Raw genomic sequence first — 9,026 nt, 5'->3', positions numbered from 1 at the left:
TCAGCTATTTCAAGCCGTTTAATCAAAAAGTAAGAGGCTTTGGAGAATACATCCATATCGTTTTTGACTACTCTTGTGGCTGCATCTCTCTAGGATTTGTTCTCATCTTAAGCAAACCTGATACAAATCTTGCTAATTCTCTATGTAAGAGCTGTGGATATCTGATGTATATGAGATAACAGGTTTTGATCGGGGAAAAAGAAACATACTTGAAAATATGAGAGTGTACCTTTTTGTTGTTGATTACTTGATGACTTCTTGTGTTTATTTTTCTGAGAACTGAGATATCATTTTCTTCTGTTTATGTAAACAACCCAGAAATTGAAATTAGGGTTTGCCAAAATCAAATTACAAATAATCAAAGAAAGAATCATACGTATTTGGGCTAAGGTTCATATTTACCTTGGGGTTCGTGATTGAAATTAGAATATGTGTGTTTTGGTATCTATTAATGTAAATACATTGAATGAAATTTCTAAAGAATAGTCCAAATAAAAGATTACATTTTAAATGATAGGATAATTAAATGTGATGATTTCCTATAAGATGGTCCAAAGTAAAATATCAGATACGAAAGAAGTCATGACTTATGTTTTAATATATAAGATTAAACTCTCTTACAAGGTACATATGCATCATTTTAATTTTTTTATCAATTAATTTAGTAAAACTTCATAATACTCTCTAAATTGGTGGACTAACCACTATAAAATCGCTATTCTCTAGAGAAACGGAGACAACAAAGGTTCCAAACCTTTTTGACCTTCATCATATGTTAGTGTCGGATGAAACTATGCATTAAAACAGTATTGTCATATTTTTGAAATTTTCTCAAAATCTTTGCGTTACCCCCAACAAAAATATTGAGTTTTTCGGTAAATGCTCTAAATACTGAAGTCTATGATCTTTAGTGTTGTTTTAAAATTTCTAAATCCATTCTACATTTTTATTAATGTATATTAAACTCTCTTTCATGGTACATGTGCATCATTTTAATTTTTTTAACAATTAATTTAGTATAGCTTCATAAAACTCTCTAAATTGGTGGACTAACCACTATAAAATCGCTATTCTATAGAGAAACGGAGACAACAAAGGTTCCAAACCTCTTTGCATTTCATCATATGTTAGTGTATTAAAACAGTATTGTCATATTTTTGAAATTTTCTCAAAATCTATGTGTTAGCCCCTACGAAAATATTGAGTTTTTCGGTAAATGCTCTATATACTGAAGCCTATGATCTTTAGTGTTATTTTAAAATTTCTAAACACATTCTACATTTGTATTAATGTATATTAAACTCTCACTCATGGTACATGGACATCGTTTTAATTTTTATCAATTAATTTAGTATAGCTTCATAAAAGTCTCTAAATTGGTGGACTAACTACCGTAAAATCGTTATTCTCTAGAGAAACATAGACAACAAAGGTTTTAAACCTGTTTGACATTCATCATATGTTAGTGTAGGATGCAACTATGCATTAAAACAGTATTGTCATATTTTTGAAATTATCTCGAAATCTATGTGTTATACCCTACGAAAATATTGAGTTTTTCGGTAAATGCTATATATACTGAAACCTATGATCTTTAGTGTTGTTTTAAAATTTCTAAACACATTTTAAATTTGTATTAATGTATATTAAACTCTCATTCATGGTACGTGGGCATCGTTTTAATTTTTATCAATTAATTTAGTATAGCTTCATAATACTTTCTAAATTGTTGGACTAACCACTATAAAATCGCTATTCTCTAGAGAAACGGAGACAACAAAGTTGTCAAACCTCTTTGACATTCATCATATGTTAGTGTAGGATGAAACTATGCATTAAAACAGTATTTTCATATTTTTAATTTTTTCTCGAAATCTACGTGTAACCCCTACGAAAATATTGAGTTTTTCGGTAAATGCTAAATATACTGAAGCCTATGATATTTAGTGTTATTTTAAAATTTTTAAACACATTCTACATTTGTATTAATATATATTGAACTCTCTTTCATGGTACATGTGCATCGTTTTAATTTTTTTATCAATTAATTTAGTAAAACTTCATAATACTCCCTAAATTGGTGGACTAACCACTATAAAATCCCTATTCTCTAGAGAAATGAAGACAAAAAAGGTTCCAAACCTCTTTGAAATTCAACATATATTAGTGTAGTATGAAACTATGCATTAAAACAGTATTGTCATATTTTTGAAATTTTCTCAAAATCTATGTGTTAACCCCTACGAAAATATTCAGTTTTTCGGTAAATGCTCTATATACTGAGGCATATGATCTTTAGTGTTGACAAAAAATGTTCCATACATCTTTGAAATTCAACATATATTAGTGTAGTATGCAACTATGCATTAAAAAAGTATTGTCATATTTTTGAAATTTTCTCAAAATCTATGTGTTAACCCCTACGAAAATATTTAGTTTTTCGGTAAATGCTCTATATACTGAGGCATATGATCTTTAGTATTGTTTTTAAAATTCTAAAATCATTCTACATTTGTATTAATGTATATTAAACTCTCTTTCATGGTACATGTGCATCGTTTTAATTATTTTATCAATTAATTTAGTAAAACTTCATAATACTCCCTAAATTGGTGGACTAACCACTATAAAATCGCTATTCTCTAGAGAAACGAAGACAACAAAGGTTCCAAACCTCTTTGACCTTCATCATATGTTAGTGTACGATGAAACTACGCATTAAAACCGCATTGTCATAATTTTGAAATTTTCTCAAAATCTATGTGTTAACCCCCTACGAAAATATTGAGTTTTTCAGTAAATATTCTATATACTGAAGCCTATGATCTTTAGTGTTGTTTTAAAATTTCTAAACACATTCTACATTTGTATTAATGAATATTAAACTCTCTTTCATGGTACATGTGCATCGTTTTTATTTTTTATCAATTAATTTAGTGATACTTCATAATACTCCCTAAATTGGAAGATTAAACACTGTAAAATCGATATTCTCTAGAAAAACGGAGACAACAAAGGTTTCAAATCTCTTTGACTTTCATCATATGTTACTGTAGGATGCAACTATGCATTAAAACAGTATTGTCATATTTTTCAATTTTTCTCAAAATCTATGTGTCCCTACGAAAATATTGAGTTTTTCGGTAAATGCTCTAGAGAATAGTGATTTTATAATCTATGTGTTAACAACCTCTACGAAAATATTGAGTTTTTGGGTAAATGTTCTATATACTGAAGCCTATGATCTTTAGTGTTGTTTTAAAATTTCTAAACACATTCTACATTTGTATTAATGTGTATTAAACTCTCTTTCATGGTACATGTGCATCGTTTTAATTTTTTATCAATTAATTTAAGAAAACTTCATAATACTCCATAAATTGGTGGACTAACACTATAAAATCGCTATTCTCTAGAGAAACGGAAACAACAAAGGTTTCAAACATTTTTGACTTTCATCATATGTTACTGTAGGATGCAACTATGCATTAAAACAATATTGTCATATTTTTGAATTTTTCTCAAAATCTATAAAAATATTGAGTTTTTAAATACTCTATATACTGAAGCACATTATCTTTAATGTTGTTTTAACATTTTTAAACACATTCTACCATTTTATCCACTATCTTCTTTTTAAGGAGTGTTTCCCTATCAAACGTTAAATGAAAGTATCCATCCATATCTATAACCGTCTTGCTATTTTGTATAGCAGTCCGTTCGGGGCTAAAGATGCAGTCGATTTCGTTTCGACGATATTCCGAGGTGTCGGTTGGGTGTTAACGTCACAATTTAAGGTGACTAGTTCTCTGCTGTCGGACCATGTCATGAAGACTACATTGCCGCATTCAAGCATTGTCTTGAGTTCACTGTTACCATCGGACCATGTCATGAAGACCTATCCATTTCATGTTGTTGTAGTTTATCTTTTTAATCAAAGAGGATGATAATTCCCTCTATCATTTGTAGGCAAGCAAGTTAAAGTTAATGAAAAAATTTTGTGTTAAAAAAAAAAAAAATATATATATATATATATATATATATATACGCCCCCACACACATTCTCCTATATAATATACTATAGATCGAAGATGATTCTCTGCTCGATCAATTCTTTTACTTTCTTCTGGTTCCCTGCCCCTTCCCCTTCTTCTCCTTTTCCGTCTTCTATCTGTTCCTGCAAGCAAAACGCACCGAAGCAGAGGTCATGTCAAAACTTAGATTGGCTAATAAGTTTCATATATTGAACTAACACAATTTGTTGCGATGGTACTTACTTCAACTTGGTGTGGCACTGGGAATAAGTTGATGGCATCCGGATTAAAACTGAATCCGCTGCGAACAATGAGAAAGGTTAAAGAGGAATGAGGTGGGGTGTTCTTCGTTTATACATCGTGATGAAAGAGTGAAAGCGTGTTACCATCGGGATAAAGCTAGTTGCCAGACGTATGGAATGAAGAACTCTTCTGGGTGACTCTCTTGTTCATACGAGAAGTGTAGTTGAGTAAACATCTGCATTGATAATAGTGAACAATGAGCTTTAAGAATTGTAGTGAAAAGAAAACTATATCAGTGACATATTGTAAAGTGTTACAGAGTTTGTTTACCTTCATGCCTTCGCCACGCCAAGACCGACAATTGTCGATGATGAACTGAAGAACTTTCTGCACTGACCATTCTCGATCAGATCTTTGAGAGTCCATGCGGCTGTTGAAGAAGTCTAAGACCTACATAGATAAAATGATAATTTGGTTAAACAAGTGAGAAACAGATGGATTCTGTTCTATCTAAAGTTTTAAGAATTGAAAGCCTATGGAACTGTGATGGAGCCTACAATGTAAATATTTTCGACTAGTTCATGAAATCGCGGATGATTCTTGAAAGGTTGGAACACTTCTTGCCGATGCATGATTGCATAGACAATCTGAATAAACCAGAAACAGAGACTGATTCAGAGCATGGAAAACAGGAAAGGAATATATGATTCATGCTGCTAAGTAAAAATAACAATGTGATAACCTCGGGATTCCTCGGTAACGCGTACGTCAAAATTGCATTTAATATATCAAGGAAGAGTCTCAAGAAATCAGTAAAGATTTGCAACTCTGCTGCCTGCAAGTTGGCAAAATACAATTTTACAAATACAAACCACAAGGATAACAATGATTCACTGCAACACATTGTGTGCTTGAACTAACTATGCCTTACCAGATCTTCTGAAACGCTATCATCCTCTCCTGACAAGCTTATTTTGATACTTTGCAGCTTATCACCTGTCAAGTCCGATAACTTGTTATACCTGTTAATTAAAAAATCATGGTCAGTTCTAAAGGATCCATGATGAGCATCGTTCTGTACAAGACGAATATATAAAATATGAAAAGTCATAAGGATGAGGAATTAGTTGCATACTTTCGAGAAAGCATGTAGAAGAGGCTGACAAGCCTCGCAGAGGCATATGCACTAAGATGATGGGCACGAGGTGCCATGTTAGCCAAGGTTGCAAGGCATGTAGTCTGCAGATACACATCCTGTAAACGCCCAGGAAACAAAATTTTGTCACAACATGCACCACAATCCTAATTTTCCAAACAAATGGCCTTCTATACATAAAAAAGGCACAAACCCACCCAGCCTAAACGGAAAGTAATTTATATCTCAGGTGCTCATTTTATGATACATCTCCCAATAAGTTGCAGATCCAATTCGATACATGGCTATTAACATGATTACACTCTTATAACACTTGAATCTATCCAAGGGCCAAACAAAGTAAAAATTAAAACACAATTTTCGTTGCTAACATATGAATGTAAAGCTATACCCGCAATTTAGAAAGGTTGTGCTGCACTGTTCTGATGAGAATAATGACCATTAAGGAACCAAGAGACGTCTGATGAAGGAGATGCTCCTTGTACCATGGAACGCTAGGTAATATCTATTGAAGCGTAATCAGATAAGATATGAAGTTGAGAAATATCATTTTAATCCTACAATAAAAAACAGCACATACCATCTTGTGAATGCTTGAGTTGAATGATGAATCCTGACTAAGCATGAGAAGTACAATTAGCATCATGTATATTTGATTAGATGATGTTCTCCTCGAAGCGTTATACAGCGTTTCCAGAATGGGCATCAACTGTCCATAAAAATACATATTTTTATACCATAGCTCACTAATAGGAAACAATAAGGGACTTTATCTCAACAGATGAAACAGTCCAGTCTGAACAATATCGAAGAATGGATATCTACTTGGAACAAAATAAATGAAACAGACACACAGTGGAGTTTATGAATCATACCATAGTATCCATATCAGTTCGCACCAAAACATACTCCTTGAAGTAGGAGTTCCCTTGCAACAATGAGTAGAGGAGCAAGACAGCGCCCTCATCAGCCAAACACCTACATTGCCATATTGCGTTATTATTCAGTAGGAAAGAACTTATTGAATAAAGACTTCTCATACAAGACAAATCTCTATGAAAACAACAGATACAGTAGAGAAAAAGCTCAAGAAAATACAACTTACATGCAAAGAGTATCAAATAACGAAGCAAATGGTATCCGAACATGTGGACCAGGGTAGGCATTTCCCTCTACATCTGAGCGGTCAACTGCAATCAGGATAACAGTTTAGATATACATATATGACTCACCCTAGTCATAAAGATGAAGAACAAACCCCCATGGACTAAAAGTGTTGCCAGAGGAAAATACATGCACTTTGGAGACTGATTCTGAAGTAGCACTGTCATCACTTTTATCCGTCATGGACTCATCACTCAAGATCGAATTCTGGTAGTTAATGAGGATAAGCAAAACATGAAGGCTGCACTCTGCTAGTGGATATTTAGATCCGTCACCGGTGTTATTTACAAGATAGTTCAAAGGCAAGAGCACAAATGTCGCTGCATGTGCAATAGAAAAGTGTTCATCAATACATATAATGATTCAAAAATCTAAGCAGGAAAACATAATGAAACGGAAAGGCAGTAGAAAAGGGTCAACGTGGACGAGAATAACACAAACATAATGATATGAAGTAACACGAAGACCTACCAGCTGCAGAACCAACTCTTTCCAAGATGCCTGGTGAATCTCCATCAGAATACAAATAGGTTTTTGCATTTGGAGGAGTATGGTGTCGTGAAATATAATTAAGTAGCAATCTTCTGACAGCCATACAAACTATAGACTTTTCCTATAAAGTGATGTAAGCAAAAGAATGAACGGAAATTGGTAAGGGCCAAAAGCTATACCAATGAAGAAAACAATAATAATAATAAAGATGTTACCTGAGCCATTGCTGCATCAAGAAAAGGGTTGGCATCTCTTGGTCCGGAGAGAAGCTGAGTCGACATTGCAACAACCATGAAGTTGAGAAGTTCCTGATGTAGAACATACGAGTTGGGACTTGCCAAATAAATGATGAAAATCAAAATCAGGATAATGGGACATTTAATAAGGATAAAAAAATATATATAATAAGCATGGCATACCTCACTTCGGTTGATCCAATGAAGGTCAGCACACTATGCATGACAAAATTCTGGATATCTTGATCTGCCATTACCATTAATACATTCTCAATAAGCCATCTGAATCCAGTTAAAGGGTTACCTCAATGCTCTAAAGAAGAATTTTAAAGAGCTAATTAAGAGAACCATTACCCATTACAAAGCCATGAGGAACAGGCTCAGATTCGTCGAGAGAGAGAGATGCAACTCCTCAATTTTTCCATTCTCAATCAAATGCTTCAAAAAGAGGGATGATATATAGGTTGCGTTAACAGCTTTCTTATAGAGAGAAGAGTGAGCATCATGAGAAGAAGAAGCTTGGAGAAGCTCTTGCAAACACCACGACAGATGAATCAATAGTTTCGCCAGGTGCCTAGTGTTTCCATTGCTCTGTGCTGCAAACTACAAAACAAAGACAATTCGAAACTTAAAGATTATCCTCCTAATTATTTTTGCACATAGTGAATTCGATTATAATCCTACCTAACCAATCACACTCTATACTAGAATTCAACCTAATTTTGCATGAGAGTGACTAACCGAAGAGCTCACAGGCTTGGTGAACACGATCACTGTGCCACCGAGAGCTCAAGGGAAGCTCGAGCAGCTTGTTCCAGACATCAGACGCCAAGGGAAGCGATTTCTCCCCGACGAAAGTCGGAATGAGGTACTCCTCCACCGAAACATCGTCACCACCGGTACTTCGCGGCGTCGAAGCCGCACCTCCTATGTCTCGCCGAGTCAATCGATCGCGTACTTTGAGTCGGTTCCGAGAAGGATCAGTAGCATTACAGATTAAAGAGATGAACAACGCAAAGATTATGCTCTGGATCTAAGTCTCAGAGAAATTGGAGATTCAAATTGAAAACGAAATGCTTTGATGCGTTATTTGTTTATTTTTGTTTTCTAATCTCCTTCATTACCAGGTTATCACCACTTTGAATATCCGAAAGTATTTATATAATTGTGGATGGATTTTTCAACATTCAAAATATTTATTTATAATAAATCTTCTTTATTTTTTACTCTTTGAACTGTTGTTATTTCCAAATAAATTATTTAATGATTATATGATACAATTTAATTTCTGTTTGATGTTGATATATTTCCATCAGTTCAAGAAGAAGAAAAGAAATGTGTTTGCCTGATTCCGAAAGCTACATGCCTTCCATATACAAAAATAATATTTGATTCAATAATCTGTATGGGGATACAAGTATTTTTCCATATAGATGATTTAATAACGAGAAAAATCACAAAATGTTGATGTTTTGTTCTTAAAACATATGACTAAATTTATTCGGTTGTCACCAAAAAAATATAATTATTGTTTTACTAGTCTACCAGGAAGAAAAGGAAGAGAGGATTAGCTAATGGGTTTGGGATAATTCAAATGAAATGGAGTCAAATTGATAGCTACCCTGTCTCCTTGACCCCCCAAAAAAACCTACCCTCTTTGAACCGTCGGTTGTCGTCGGAGTGTGGCCGAATCCTCTATTT

The 9,026-nt window shown here is 33.7% G+C and overlaps 1 pseudogene; it reads right to left on the bottom strand.

Moving 5' to 3' along the window:
- Positions 1-3,707: 3,707 nt before the first annotated feature.
- On the bottom strand, positions 3,708-8,698 carry LOC106308359 (annotated as a pseudogene).
- Between the last annotated feature and the right edge of the window lie 328 nt (positions 8,699-9,026).

The sequence above is a fragment of the Brassica oleracea genome, chromosome C8 (assembly GCF_000695525.1).
Source record: "Brassica oleracea var. oleracea cultivar TO1000 chromosome C8, BOL, whole genome shotgun sequence".
NCBI lineage: Eukaryota > Viridiplantae > Streptophyta > Magnoliopsida > Brassicales > Brassicaceae > Brassica > Brassica oleracea.
Note: the sequence above shows the minus strand (reverse complement) of the source record. Positions and strands in the feature narration are given on the sequence as shown.